Genomic DNA, 15,652 nt, shown 5'->3' with positions numbered 1-15,652 from the left:
GGATTTATCTGTGTTTCTGCAGCCTATCCGCAATCTCTAACAGCGTTTTTTTTTGTGCGGATTTGATGCGGTTTTGCCGCAGATCTCACCCTTCCACTGAAAAGGGCGAAATCTGCAGCGAAAAAAACCCCAAACACGAGGGACTTCATCTGAAATACACGCGGCCGGTCAATTTCGGCACGGAAAAGAATCTGCAAAGTGTACATGGGATTTGAGTCATCTCTGCGCTGTAAAACCGCACGTATTCTGCACCGTGTGCATGTGGCTATAGGTAGGTGTGAATGACACCTCCCTACATGCTGGTGCTGCAGGGGTTAATCCTCGGAGCACCTCAGCATCTTTCAGGCAGGATCCCGATAGCATTGTGCTGGTGCTGCAGGGGTTAACCCTGGCACTTTGACCCCCAGGCTCCCCTTATGACTCCAGTATCGCACCGTCTGGACATATGGGGGGTCGTCGACCCTATTTATCTATTTATTTTCAATCTGATTAAGCAATAAAATAAAAACTTTAATTTTTTGCTTTCGTTTTATTCCTTTGAATTGACTGCGCACCGCCCTGCGTCCCCTTCAGCAGTTGTAACGGAGCTGCAGCTCTAGAGCATTACCCCCGGAGGAGCACCGAGGAGCGGGGGCCGTGCAGGCGGGTCGCAGCTGTGCGGGGGGAGCCCGAGTCATCGCCCCGCGTCTCGCGCCGTGGTCAGCAGCAGTCACTAGGACCCCGCAGATGTCTGTGAGGGGATGGCAGCAGCAGGGCAGCACTGAGCATGTGCGGACCGGGGCTTCTCGCCTGCTGCTCAGTTAGTTACTGATATAAACAGCTGGAGGTAGTGGAGCCCACAGAATGCAGGCGGGCACCGTGTGACTGCTGAGTAGATGGCACCCGGGGCACGGGCACACCAGGCTGGCACAGGATGCGACAGGGAGCCGAATCTCTCCTCTCCTTCTGCGTAGCCTATTGGAGTGTTACTTTTTCCTCCACCCGTATGTCACAGGTAAGTTTTCTGTGCTTCCATCCCCGTCTCTTCCCCATCAGGGGCACAGCACTGGGCAAACCCCTAATAATGGGGAAATTCTCCCTATACAGAACCTAATAGTCTGTAGGGAACGCCCCTCTCTTTAAGGAATGTCTCATATATATGTTTATATATTATATACTAGATGCTATGATATACGGTAGTATACTAAGGCTCCTCCGTTATCTCACAGCGGCAAAATGTGGCTTAAAATAATCAAAATGCGTGGAAATTGTGTGTGTATATATATAGGTTGGGGGGTGGGGGTGCGTCCACGTCGGTCGTTTCATAACAAAAATTGCAAAATGCTTGAAAATAGTTTTAGGCATAGTTTCATTTCTTTAAGTTTTCCGGCCAACGTCATAATTAAAAAAAAAAAAAAGTCTCAAACTGGTTTAAGGGGCGCAAGTCAAGTGCAATATTTTGCTCCATGAATAGCGTACTGAGCAGCGACTGAAGTTTGGGGTCTGTTACCCGTCAGCCGGGGGGCTTTACTCGTCTGCCACACATTGTAAGTCTATGGAAAGTCAGCCCCGTCCCCGAGCACGCACAGCGAGCCCCTGGGAGTCACCATTTCCATCCGTCGAGCTCGTCCCCTTCCCAGGTTTCCAATGTGTGAATGTTGATTATGCAAAAGGCTATATATACGGTCCACGGCTGACGCTGTATAAATAGGACGCAGATGGTAATTGCAGATCCTCAGCCCACCAGGAAAATAACTGTCTCGGGGGGGATTGGTTATTTTTATGCTTCGCAGGGGACAGTTTGTCTTTTTTATTCTTTTGATCACTTGCGTCGTTGGGGGGGGGGGTTCTGTCTCTTTAAGATGCTCGGGCATTACCGTAATACGTGCGAATGCACCGAATGGTAACGCATTCTGAATGGTTATTTAACGCCTTAGGTGCCAGCCCCCTTATCGAGCCTCTTCTCTTTTAACCCTTTGCAGCCCCCAAGTTTTCATCCGCTTGAGTCAACGGCCCCATCATCAAGACTTCAGTGTCATCGATCATCCAAAGTCAAGTAGATTTCTGCGCTGAAAATGCATAGGAAACTCCATAACTGATGAAATTGCTTTAAAAAAAATAACCCATTGACTAGCAGAGAGGGCATCCATTAAGTCCTTGTTCTAAATCATATTTAATCCCTCCATTACATGTAGATTTTGATTTAGTATTTCTGGGCAAGACTGTAAATTAACCTTCTTGAAGAGTATATGTAAAAAATGATCCGGCAATGTGAAATATAGCCCAAAAAAAAAATAAAAAATATCCATATATTACCAATACATAATGAGCTCAAAGTGCCAGTTTGAAATTGCCTTACGGAAAGTTCTAAAATGAGGAATGAGAATAATATGCATTAATTTGCTTCTTGCCCTGAGAAAACAGAATATCACGGCGCGACAGTGACAAAGAACTTGACTCCAATTCTGGGAAACAACTTTTTTTTCCTGCATAAACGTATGCTTTTGGCATTAGTATAATGATTGTTTTTAACTTATCATTTTTCTGGCCTTACACTTATTGCAAAGTACAAACAATGCGACCCCAGAGTGTGAAATCGCATATTCAGCTCTGCTACATATGTCTAGTTACAATAGCTGAAGCAAACACGTTATATATGGCAAAGCCAATGTCTATTTCAGAGTATCCGTATTGTGTCCTGACCTATTTCTTTGGATGACTTCCCCTTTAAGGCATGGACTCTTACAGTTCACCTAGATGGCACTTCATTGTCTTCTTCACCGGCCAGCCAGTCAAGCTTCCTATGGTGGCTTCAAGTTCCTGGGATCCTCTGGTGAGGAACCTTCCCAAGCGATCTTTTCATTCTGTACATAGTAGGTCAGTTGTTTGGAAGGATCAATCAGACGCTCGGTGTAGCACCCTCAGTCCAGTGGTAGATGGCAGCCCATGAGCTATTGAAATCATTTCTGCCGCCAGCCGTTTCGTGCAGTCAGTAACATTACTCTGAGTTACCTGAGTAGAAAGGCATTAGTTACATTGTTTCGAGCAAAGGTTTACGTTCCAGATCTGATTTCCCTTTGACATTGTTTGTATGGATTCTCAGGGCTAATGAGTGATGGAGCGCGGCCTGAGGTCACACCTCGCCAAGAATTCTCAGTATCTGAATCGCTCGTTGGCTGTAGAGGACCTCTCACTTTTTTCTTATTTCAATAACTTATTTCGGTTAATGTCGCTTTAAGAAACTTTGACGTTCATAGAAATGAAAAACGCCAAGGGCAGCGCTTTTCATGGCCGAGTATGTCCAGCGCCAGATATCTAGTTATCCAGCAGGCCGTCTTTCCCACCTCAACATTAAACTTTTTAGATGATTATCTGATTTCCTTGCTTTATCACCTGGACCAGAGAAGTAGCGCAGTGCAGAGGGATCTACTTTATAAATAAGTCTTGTCTTTGGCTACGTTCACATCTCGGTGGGAGCGTTTCTGGCAGGCCGTGTCGGCAGAGAACAGCCTGCCGGAGGTCACCAGATCTTGCATTGCCGGATTCTACAGATCACCGCCAGATCCCTATTGACTAGGAGGTGATCCGTCCGCTTTCCAGCATAAATGCTTGGTTTCAGCAGGAAAAACACCACTGCATTTAGTGGTTATTGTCCGGCCGACAACCGGCATTAATGCCAGAACAGCCCTCTGGATCAGCCGTGCTGGAGATATGAATGTAGCCTAAGGCCTCCTGCACACGACCGTATGGCTTTTTCAGTGTTTTGCGGTCCGTTTTTTTCACGGTTCCGTTTTTTGTTTCCGTTCTGTTTCTGTTCCGTTTTTTTCCGTTCCGTATGGCATATACAGTATACAGTAATTACATAGATAAAATTGGGCTGGGCATAACATTTTCAATAGATGGTTCCGCAAAAAACGGAACGGAAACGGAAGACATACGGATGCCTTTCCGTATGTGTTCCGTTTCTTTGCGGACCCATTGACTTGAATGGAGCCACGGAACGTGATTTGCGGGCAATAATAGGACTTGTTCTATCTCTTAACGGAACAGAAATACGGAAATGGAATGCATACGGAGTACATTCCGTATGTGTTCCGTTTTTTTGCAGACCCATTGACTTGAATAGAGCCACGGAACGTGAATTGCGGGCAATAATAGGACATGTTCTATCTTTGAACGGAAATACGGAAACGGAATGCATACAGAGTACATTCAGTTTTTTTTTGCGGAACCATTGAAATGAATGGTTCCATATACGGAACGCAAAAAACGGCCAGTAAACAGGGAAAAAAAACGGTCGTGTGCAGGGGGCCTTATAAAGACATCCCTCATAGATATCTGTCTTAGAAGTCAACTGATGGCTGTGCGCCTGGTTTCTATTTGTTGTAAGCACCAGCAGGTCCCCTGGCGAAATCTATACCCCACTAGTCCATGCCTCTTGCAGTTCTATGGCCCCCCAGGCTGTCTTGACTGGACTTCCGATCCCATAACTGGATTCAGCAGTGATGTGTCCCCAAGTCATGATCCACTTGGGGACACATCCCCCTCTGAGGCCACTTATTGGTTGCAGCAGCGCACATGACCCCGTCCATAGGAAGTTGACAGGCAGGCACTGGAAGTCCAGTCAAGAGTCAGCCCATGAGTCAGGAAGCCAGAACCAAGTAGTGGGGATCAGGTGATTATGGATTTGTCCCCAGGTGCCAATGCCGGGGGAACAGGGGGACGGACGGACAGATTTAAAAAAAATAAACCTGGACATCCTCTTTAAGTGGAACCTGTGACCAACAGGCATGGATTAAGGTCTTTGGAGGGAAAAACATGGGGGAATAGGGTATGGCAATTAATAGTCTCATAGCCTTTAACCCCTTAGTGACCAGCCTGTTTTGGGTCTTCGGACTAAGCGTTTTTCTTTCCTTTTTTCATCGTCGTGTTCCAAAAGCTATAACTTTTTTATTTTTCCGTCTAAATAGCTTCATGAGGGCTTCTTTTTTTGCGGGACTAGTTGTAGTTTTTAATGGGATACACAAAACTTTCTGATTAACTTTTATTAACTCTTTCTGGGAGGGAGATGGAAAAACAGCAATACTGTCACTACGTTTTTACGTTATAAATTTTACAGCGTTCATTTTTCGGTACAAATAACATAATATCTTTATTTTCTGGGTCAGTACGTATAGTATAATACGTATACGTATAGTTGTTTTGACGTTTTTTTTACAACTTTGTTGCGATAAAACATCTTTTTTTTTTTTTTAAGAAAAACATTTTTTTTTGCATTGCCGCTTCCCAAGACTCATAACTTTTTTTTTATTTTTCTTTCTATGGAGTTGTGTGAGGGCTTGATTTTTGTGGAAAAATCACTAAAATAAAGTGGCCTAAATGGGAGGAAATGCTCAAAAACCCCAAACACTGTATTTGTTTATAACCGGGGGAACAATTCCTCCGCATGTGATCCCCAGCAAAAAATTCATACAATGGAGGATGTCGGCAGCGGACCACATGGAGTAATGTGTGGATGAAAATAAACAAATGCATAAATCACTGTGAAAGGTGCACCACAATGATATGCAACTGACAACACTGGCCAATGCCTCAGGCTGATGTTAAGAACTGAGGGCCAGATTTGTCATTGGCTCAAGTCAAAATAATGGAGTGAAAAAGAAAAAAAATACGCAAATGCTAAAACTGCGCACAAATTTGCACCTTTTTTCTGCTCTGCACTATGCTCGCCAGTTTTCTGAAAGTGGGCGCTTTCTTATGTAAATTAATCCCTAGACAGATTTACTATTGGGACTATTTAAAAAGTCGCAAAAAAATTCGCAATTTCACTCCAGTGAGGACCATGCTTATCTTTTGAGACTTTTTAATAGAACATGCGACTTTTTGGTAAAGATGTGCGACTTTTGTAAAGCTGCTTACTGACGGATAAACTGCTACCGTCAAACCACATTTATTACAGTCTTAAAGGGCCGATCATAAATCTGACTTGGCTAAAACTGACTTTAGCCATATGTGAAAGTGGAGTGAGCTGTCAGAGTAATGATAAATCTGGCCCTGAGACTTTAGCCAATGTATTTCGGTCAGGAACACATCGGAGCCCTTTTGCACCACCGTCAAGGTATCTCTGTGTGGCATGGGTCCTACCACTAGACTACCTATGGTGTGTGAACACTGTCTGAGAGGTGCTAAGATCTAATGCCTAGTTCACACAAACGTATAGCTTTTATAGTTTTTTGCGGTCCGTTTTTCACGGATCCGTTGTTGTGTTTCTGTTCCGTTTTTCCGTATGGCATATACAGTAATTACATAGAAAAAATTGGGCTGGGCATAAAATTTTCAATAGATAGTTCAGCAAAAACGGAAGACATGCGCTTGCATTTCCGTATGTGTTCCGTTTTTTTTTTGCGGACCCATTGACTTTAATGGAGCCACGGAACGTGATTTGCGGCCAAATATAGGACATGTTCTATCTTTCAACGGAACGGAAAAACGGAAATACGGAAACGGAATGCATACGGAACACATTCCGTTTTTTTTGCTGAACCATTGAAATGAATGGTTCCGTATATGGAACACAAAAAAACGGCCCGTACACCCGCAAAAAAAACGTTTGTGTGAACTAGGCCTAACTCGCAGCCAAGCTCCCACATACCTCCATAGTGAGATCACTCATGTAGTGGGAGAGATGATAAGGCTGTAAGCCCCACCTATAACGACCATGTGACACAGGCTACCAGGGGCACTAGAATGCTACCAGCATTGCACAATGGCACATTCCATACATACCGTTCATTTTTTTGGTACAAATAACATAATATCTTTATTCTCTGGGTCAGTACATATATTGTAATACGTATATTATTATTTTTTTTTATTTTTTTTAAGTATTACTGCTGTACAATGCCAAACAGTATCATATATTGACCATATAATACTGTCATATAGTGTGCAATACAGTAAAATATAATTTAAAGGGAACCTGTCATCAACTTTATGCTGCCCATACTAACAGCAGAATAAAGTAGAGACAGGCGAGTTGGTTTCATCAGTCTGTCATTTATCATTTAAAAGTAAGTGGTTGTCGAGAACCAACATCACAGTCATTGCAGACTGGGCCTGGAAAAGAGTCCCGGCGACCTGAGAAGAGTCCTGGTTATTCATGACTTCCTGCTCTCCCTGCCCACCTGCTGATGATTGACAGGCTTCTCCCTAGTTTTCTCCCTTTCTCTCTAGGAGAGAACTGCCAATCATCAGCAGATGGGTGAGAGAGCAGGAGATTAGGAATAACCAGGACTCTTCTCAGGTAGATTTGACTCTTTTCAAGGCCTGGGCTGCAATGATTATGATGCTGGTTCTCGGCAACCACTTACTTTTAGCTCATGAGGGACACACCGCTGAGATCAGCATTTCTGTCACTAATTTATGCTGCCCTCAGTGAGATCAGCATAAAGTTGATGACCGGTTCCCTCTAACAATAACCTTGCTATGTAATGCTCAAATAATAATGCTTTATGGAATCAGGTCCGCCAGTTTTCTGGCATTAAAATGTCATAAGTGCTGGTACATGCAACTTTTTAAGCAAAATTCTGTGGCTTCTGGCCTCCAGTGCCACCATGCACCACTTTTAAAAGTTAATTAAATAAATATGTACTCTGCACACCTGGGATCCGGTGTGGGTGCCTGTGAGAGTGGTTTAGACAATATAGAGTTAATCCACGGCACTCACATCCAGCGCCTGCCTCTCTACTCTGCCATAAGACCCCGCTGAAGAAGGTCGCAATGACCGAAACGTCCGGGAATATTTGTCTGATATGGCTTAATACTTATGATGTATAAATGAATTGCTCTGGATGTACACAAATGATATTCTGCAAACTAAGAATTAAATGTGAAAATGTATTTTGCACAAATCTTTTGGAGTGCCGTGGATTAACTCTATATCCACTTTTAAAAGTGACCTGGGATTAAAGCCAAGTTTGCAGATTCTGCAAAAAACACAAAAGTCTCAAAAAGTTGCATCTCCACGCCAAGCAACTCCCCGGTGTACTTTACCTGACACTGGCTTAATCACATCGTACTTGCGCCAAATTCAATATTAGGCCTCATGCACACGACCGTTGTGTGCATCCGTGGCGGTTGTGCCGTTTTCCTTTTTTTTTCGCGGACCCATTGACTTTAAATGGGTCCGTGGAAAAATCGGAAAATGCACCGTTTTGCAGCCGCATCCGTCATCCGTGTTTCCTGTCCGTCAAAAAATTATGACCTGTCCTATTTTTTTTGACGGACAACGGCTCACGGACCCATTCAAGTCAATGGGTCCGTGAAAGAACACGGATGCACACAAGATTGGCGTCCGTGATCCGTGGCTGTAGGTTACTTTCATACAGACGGATCCGAAGATCCGTCTGCATAAAGGCTTTTTCAGAGATGAGTTTTCACTTTGTGAAAACTGATATCCGACAGTATATTCTAACACAGAGGCGTTCCCATAGTGATGGGGACGCTTCTAGTCAGAATATACTACGAACTGTGTACATGACTGCCCCCTGCTGCCTGGCAGCCCCCGATCTCTTACAGGGGGCTGTGATCAGCACAATTAACCCCTCAGGTGCTGCACCTAAGGGGTTAATTGTGCATATCATAGCCCCCTATAAGAGATCAGGGGCTGCCAGGCAGCAGGGGGCAGACCCCCCTCCCTCCCCAGTTTTAATTTCATTGGTGGCCAGTGCGGGCCCCCCCCTCCCTCTATTGTAATATCATTGGTGGCCAGTGTGCGGCCTCCCCTCTCTCCCCCCCCCCCCCCCCCGATCATTGGTGGCAGCGGAGAGTTCCGATCGGAGTCCCAGTTTAATCGCTCTGGGGCTCAGATCGGTAACCATGGCAACCAGGACGCTACTGCAGGCCTGGTTGCCATGGTTACTTTGCAATATTACAATATTAGAAGCATCATACTTACCTGCTGCGCTGTCTGTGACCGGCCGGGAGCTCCTCCTACTGGTAAGTGACAGATCATTAAGCAATGCGCCGCACAGACCTGTCACTTACCAGTAGAAGGAGCTCCCGGCCGGTCACAGACAGCGTAGCGGGTAAGTATGATGCTTCTAATATTGTAATAATGCTAAGTAACCATGGCAACCAGGCCTGCAGTAGCGTCCTGGTTGCCATGGTTACCGATCGGAGCCCCAGAGCGATTAAACTGGGACTCCGATCAGAACTCTCCGCTGCCACCAATCATCGGGGGAGGGGGGGGGGAAAGGAGGCCGCAACTGGCCACCAATGATATTACAATAGAGGGAGGGAGGGGGGGGGGCGGGGGAGGCCGCACACTGGCCACCAATGATAATACAATAAAGGGAGAGAGGGGAGGCCGCACACTGGACACCAATGATATTACAATAGAGGGAGGGGGGGCTGGGGGTGGGGGCCGCACACTGGCCACCAATGATATTCAAACTGGGGAGGGAGGGGGGGTCTGCCCCCTGCTGCCTGGCAGCCCCTGATCTCTTACAGGGGGCTATGATATGCACAATTAACCCCTTAGGTGCAGCACCTGAGGGGTTAATTGTGCTGATCACAGCCCCCTGTAAGAGATCGGGTGCTGCCAGGCAGTAGGGGGCAGTCATGTACACAGTTCGTAGTATATTCTAACTAGAAGCGTCCCCATGGTGATGGGGACGCTTCAAGTTAAAATATACCATCGGATTGGAGAAAACTCCGATCCGATGGTATAATAGGGACTCCTGACTTTACATTGAAAGTCAATGAGGGACGGATCCGTTTGAAATTGCACCATATTGTGTCGTCAAACGGATCCGTCCCCATTGACTTGCATTGTAATTCAGGACGGATCCGTTTGGCTCCGCACGGCCAGGTGGACACCAAAACGACTTTTTTTTTCATGTCCGTGGATCCTCCAAAGATCAAGGAAGAATCACGGACGAAAAAAACGGTCACGGACCAACGGAACCCCGTTTTGCGGACCGTGAAAAAATACGGTCGTGTGCATGAGGCCTTACTATGTTCCATTTCATAAAATAGATGCACCTACACAAACCAAAGACAGACTTAAAACTGACAAAAAATACTGCAAATGATAAATTCCCCCCAAAGTTCCTAAATAATAAGTTTTGACTATAGTAGAGGCATACGGTAGAGCAATTGTTGTTATGCAGCCCTGGTCACTGGGTCCTGTTTAACTTACCGCAGAGCATTTTCAATATGCCCTAATAACCCAGGACAGGAAGGTGCAATGCATATACTGAACTGTCTCCTAAAATGGTGGTCAGAAAATACTTTTCTATGTATGTCCCTCATAATCAGGAGATGTGGAGTCATGTGACACTCTAGCTATCTAGAGTTAGTAGATACATATTTCCTGATGTATCATGCCTTTATTTCAGAATTCTGGCCTCAAAAAGTCACAAAATGGGGCTCTTAAGACTTTTTGGGCTCACTTGTGCAACATTGTTGGGACTCCAGTTTTAGATTATGGGTGTTTAATTGGGTGTGGTTAGCTATGTTAATTTGGAAAAAGATAGACCAGGCACTCTCATATATATATATATATATATATATATATATATATATATATATATATATATATATATATATATATATAGTCACAATTGAGATTTTAATTTGATACACATAAAATCAGTTATTAAAAATCAGTGTAAACTATTAAACATCAATATAAAAATGAAAAATCATATACCATGATAAATGGCAGCAATGATGTGAGAAATATGCAACAATGTCTAATATAGCAACAATGTGGGATAATCGCAGCAATAAAAGTTCAATCAATAATCCAGCGGATCAGAAAAGCATTACCGCTGGATTATTGATTGAACTTTTATTGCTGCGATTATCCCACATTGTTGCTACATTGGACATTGTTGCTTATTTAATCAGCTTGCGGTTTTCTGTCGGATCACAATAGCGGTACCGCTGGATTATTGACTGAACTTTTATTGCTGCGATTATCCCACATTGTTGCTATATTAGACATTGTTGCATATTTCTCACATCATTGCTGCTATTTATCATGGTATATGATTTTTCATTTTTATATTGATGTTTAATAGTTTACACTGATTTTTAATAACTGATTTTATGTGTATCAAATTAAAATCTCAATTGTGACAATATATATAGAGTGCCTGGTCTATCTTTTTCCATTTGTATCCATTTATTTGTTGCTGGGTGGGCCGCTCAGACCAAGAGCACCTGATCCACATTGTCTAGCCGAAGTGATCCACAGATTTTTCCTCTGTTTCAGCTATGTTAATTTGTTTAACTTTTATCACTAAGACTTTTAAAAAAAGTTATTAAAAAAAGTTACAATCTCACTCCAGGAGTTTGGAGTAGGAAAACTGGAGTAGCTTTTGTAGACAAATGTGTTAGGCTTAAAGGATATGTACACCTTTGGGGGCAATTATTTTATTATTGCATTGTACTCCTTTTGAGCTAATCTTTTTTTCAATTGGTCTTTATTTTGAACCTCTGTCTCTGTGCAGCCTTGAGTTTCTCTAGCAGCGGGTTCTGAATTTTCACTTTGTTCCATCAAGCAGGTCAGCTGAGGGGCTCCATATCTCTGCTCAGTTCTTATCTTTAGGCTACTTTAACACTAGCGCTTCCGTTACTGATAATACAGCCATTTGCATCCGTTATGAACGGATATGGTTGTATTATCTTTAACATAGCCAAGACGTATCCGTCATGAACTCTATTGAAAGTCAATGGGGGACGGACCTGTTTTCTATTGGTGCCAGATTGCGTCACAGAAAATGGATTTTGCTCCGCATCCCATGACGAAAAGAAAACCGCAGCATGCTTCGGTTTGCTGCCCGGTATAAGAACACAACCAAATGGAATGGAATGCATTTTGGAGCATTCCGTTCTGTTTAAGTTACGTTTTTTCCCCATTGACAATGACATTTATTTATTTTTTGTTTGTTTTTTCGGTATTGAGACCCTATGATGGATCTCAATACCGGAAAATAGAAACGCTAGTGTAAAAGTAGCCTAACTGATAATAATGAGGCTTAAATAAGTATTTATGACCTTTTAGTAATTTAGAGCGAAGGACAATTAGATGACCAGCACAAACTGAAAGCGAAAGTAGTATTCACACAGCTAGAAAAACAGTTAACCCTTTGTGACAGAACGGCTCAACATTTTTAATAAAGACCAATTGAAAAATATTTTTTTAGCCCAACATGAGTAAAATACAATCATAAAAATATATAGCCTTCAAAGGGTTTCTCCGGGAATTAAGAAAATGAAAATACTTAAATGTTACTTTATAAAAATATATATTCCCAAATACCTTTCATTATTTATAATGGCTCATGTTGTCTAGGGAGCAATCATCAGACAAAACAAAATGGACAGGTTACTTCACATCACAGAGCTAAAGAGCTGCCCCATCTCTGCTCTACCTGTCAGGGATTCTGATTCTGAATACAGATGAGAAGAACTTTAGCGGATTCTCTGTAGGAGTGGAGTTCATGAGGAGATATGAAGTACGGACAGGACAGACTGTGGTAATGAAGACCGCATATAATAGCTGCTGCTCATTATCCACACCCTCCCCTCTGTACTTCATGTCTCCTCATAAACTCCATTCTTAGGCCCCTTTCACACGGCCGTTGTGCTCCCGTGGCCGTATTGCGGGCAGCATACGGCGGTTCCGCAATACACGGGACAACGGCCATGTGCATTCCACATCACAGATGCGGACCTATTGACTTGAATAGGTCCGCAATTGTGGAGATGTGATACGAAGAGCTTCCATTGAGTTACGATCCGTGCTTCCGTTCGGCAAAAAAATAGAACTTATTCTATCTTTTTGCGGAACGGACGGATCACTGGCCCATTCAAGTTAAATGGGTCTGGATCCGTCCTGGCCGCCTCACGGACATTGCCCGTGGATTGGGGAGAGCAAATTGCGGTTCACAATGCACGGAACGGAACCACAACAGCCGTGTGAAAGAGGCCTTACAGAGATTAAGCTGAAGATCTTATCAGCTGTTTACTGACAAACAGAGCAGAGAGGAGGATTAGGCAGCTCTTTACATCAGTGTTGTGAAGCAACTTGTCCTGCTGTGTGATTAGGACAGGTTTTGTGTGTACTAATAGGACGGTGGCCATTTTATTTCTCTTAATGATTGCTCCCTAGACAAAACGAGCCATTATAACTAATGAAAGGTATTTGGGAATATGTTTATCATAAATTAATATTTAAGTATTTTCATTTTCTTAAGGGCTCATTGCTATGAACGTAAGGGCTCCATGCCCATGCTGTGGACCGCAAAGTGTGGTCCGCAATGCACGGGCACCGACTGTGGGGCAGCCGCATGCGGATCGCGGACCCATTCACTTAAATGGGGTCCGCGATCCGCATCGCAAAAAAGTCGTGAACGCACTACTTTTTTGCGGTGCGGAGGCTCGTACAGTAAACCCACAGAAGCACTCTGTAGTGCTTCCATGGGCTTCCGATCTGTTCCTCCGTTCCACATCTCCCGGATTGCGGACCCATTGAAGTGAATGGGTCCGCGATCCATGATGCGGGATGCACACGGCCGGTGCCCGTTTATTGTGTACCCGCCGTATGCGGGCCGCAATTCAGCCACAGGGGACACACGGTCATGTGCAAGAGGCCTTAATTCCCAGAGAACCCTTTTAAGGATAAGACAAATTTATTAAACAAAATGCAACATTTGATAAATGTAGCGTAAAATATGTCAACACAAACTCAAGCAAAACTGAATTAATTTTGATAAATTCCCCCCATTAGTCTGCAAGCAGACTGTTTGTGGTCCCTGGTTGCCACTTGGGGGACAGGTTAGGGTCATTTATGCACTTACTAGGTGTACTGTATTTGCTCCTGTAGGTTTTGGTATCTACAGGAACCTTACAGAAATTAGCTTATAAATAGAGGTATGATTTTCTATCTCTTTTTGTTTATTTATTTAGCGTTTTCATAGTGCTGACAAAATTGTAATTATTATCATTCTAATTAGTTTTGCCCTTGTCTCTGAAATGCCCAATAGCAAGTAATTAAGCATGTACCCCAGTGTACAAGAAACCTAAAAGAAATGTCGAGCATCATTTTATCAAAAATTCACACTGCTTTGGTAGTATTAGTAGTTTTGTAATAAAATTATAATAAAAAAAATAAGAAATGATTTAGGGTTTACTGTTCCTTTCAGATCAAGCTTCTGCCGTTGTGGGGTGTAGATCTGTGTTTGCTGCAGTTTGTACCTTTTTGTTAACTATCTACTCAGAGTAAATATTCTGTTGTCATGGAGACGGCTTCATTCTCGCTTCTGTCTTTCACTTTAGTGAATGGTACCAAGAGAACTGCATGATTCACTCCTTAGACTTAATGAATAAAGTCATGGAAGTAAAGCCACATATTCCTCTAGAAATCCTGTATAAATGAATGTACTCTTTGATGAATTTTACAAAAAAAAGTTTAACCTCTTATCTAACATGCTCAATATATTATTACTTAGTGTTTCATTCAGTCAATGTGGAGCAATGATCCTCCATTGCCCTAACAGGGTGACTATTACACCGTACACTGACTATAAACCACTACCACTTTAAAAATCACTAGTCTGCTTTTGGAATATAATGTAAAGTTTACATTACTACAGTACCCAGAAAAATTGGGATTATTTAGAAAAAAACAGCTGAGAGGGTGACCTAATGATAACTATGTATAAATGCATTCAAAGTTGAATACAGACGGGGTCAAATTGGGAAACTAAAGTGGCTCTGGACAAAAAATACCTTAAAGTGGCCCCATATTGTAGGAGGGTCTAAATTGACAGGAGCCGGGGCAACAAAAGTAGGGAGGGGGGTTAACCAATATGCCACATACCACAGTGCTGAACAATCTACAGTTGCAAGAAAAAGTATGTGAACCCTTTGGAATGATATGGATTTCTGCACAAATTGGTCATAAAATGTGATCTGATCTTCATCTAAGTCACAACAATAGACAATCACAGTCTGCTTAAACTAATAACACACAAAGAATTAAATGTTCCCATGTTTTTATTGAACACACCATGTAAACATTCACAGTGCAGGTGGAAAAAGTATGTGAACCCTTGGATTTAATAACTGGTTGAACCTCCTTTAACAGCAATAACTTCAACCAAATGTTTCCTGTAGTTGCAGATCAGACGTGCACAACGGTCAGGAGTAATTCTTGACTATTCCTCCTTACAGAACTGTTTCAGTTCAGCAATATTCTTTTTGTGCAGAAATCCATATCATTCCAAAGGGTTCACATACTTTTTCTTGCAACTGTATTACCCCAAAAGCTGTTCCTCTGTGGTGTCCATCGATAGAGGTAATTTTCTCTCCTCCTCTCCCAGTTGCCTCTGATTAACCCCTTAGAAACCCAGGGCGTACCGGTGTGTCCTAACTTTAAAACACGATTGCGGCGCGGCGGGGGTTAATCGGAACAGGATGTCCGCTGAAATCATTCAGCGGGCATCCTGTCACAACGCCGGGGGGTCCCGTAACCCCCCCCGTGTCGGCGATCGCCGCAAACCGCAGGTCAATTCAGACCTGCGGCTTTTACCTGGTGCGGCGGTGCCATCGGGTCCCCATGCGGCTGTAGGGGAGACCCAATGGCATGGAAGGCAGCGCG

The 15,652-nt window shown here is 43.4% G+C and overlaps 1 protein-coding gene across 2 annotated transcripts in view; it reads left to right on the top strand.

The window, feature by feature from the left end:
- Positions 1-558: 558 nt before the first annotated feature.
- The window catches only part of WSCD1 (WSC domain containing 1), a 319,116-nt gene continuing 304,022 nt past the window's right edge, over positions 559-15,652 (top strand). For both annotated transcript variants that reach the window (XM_040423481.1, XM_040423482.1), the window contains exon 1: positions 559-994. The gene's annotated coding sequence lies outside the window, so the exon portion shown is untranslated. The remainder of the gene's footprint in view (positions 995-15,652) is intronic.

Source organism: Bufo bufo, chromosome 3 (assembly GCF_905171765.1).
Source record: "Bufo bufo chromosome 3, aBufBuf1.1, whole genome shotgun sequence".
In the NCBI taxonomy this organism is placed as follows: domain Eukaryota; kingdom Metazoa; phylum Chordata; class Amphibia; order Anura; family Bufonidae; genus Bufo; species Bufo bufo.
The sequence above is the reverse complement of the archived record's forward strand: the minus strand, read 5'-3'. Positions and strand labels throughout refer to the sequence as shown.